The sequence below is a fragment of the Penaeus monodon genome, chromosome 32, assembly GCF_015228065.2.
Source record: "Penaeus monodon isolate SGIC_2016 chromosome 32, NSTDA_Pmon_1, whole genome shotgun sequence".
Taxonomy (NCBI): Eukaryota; Metazoa; Arthropoda; class Malacostraca; order Decapoda; family Penaeidae; genus Penaeus; species Penaeus monodon.
The window spans coordinates 12801251-12801715 of NC_051417.1; the positions used below are offsets into that span (position 1 = coordinate 12801251).

General features: G+C 33.1%; 1 protein-coding gene across 2 annotated transcripts in view; it reads left to right on the forward strand.

Moving 5' to 3' along the window:
* Positions 1 to 465, forward strand: part of LOC119593502 (acetylcholine receptor subunit beta-like 1) — a 126526-nt gene that overhangs the window by 110882 nt on the left and 15179 nt on the right. The window lies entirely within an intron of this gene.

Below are 465 nucleotides of genomic sequence, written 5' to 3' on the forward strand. Positions count from 1 at the left end.
GGAGACTTGGTGAATCGGATTGCAAAAGTCCGGAGTGAGTTGCCGGCTGTTATTTTTTCACTTTATTTTTCTTTCCCGAGATTGGACGCAGTATAGTCTAGACTCCCCTATACACGACTTAGAATATAATTATCTTTTTTTCGTATTTTTCACAAGTGGCGGTAATGAGAAATTTCGTTTACTTGTTGTCGTTGTTGTCAGTTTCATGGCATGCCATTAGCGTTATAATTAACCTTGCTAATAAAATTCTGTCAGTATTTCCCGATTTTTTTTTTCTTTCAACATGATTGTATAACCTTCGTCGTGCTTCGTTGTTCAAGAAATGAAATGCAAATGCTTTCAGTTATTTGTGCTTCAATTTTATTCTATTTTTTTATCCATTAAGATTCATTATCTAATTCGTAATTCATCTGAGATGACTTGGCATTTAATATTCATGAAGAAAATACAACAGTTAACGAATTT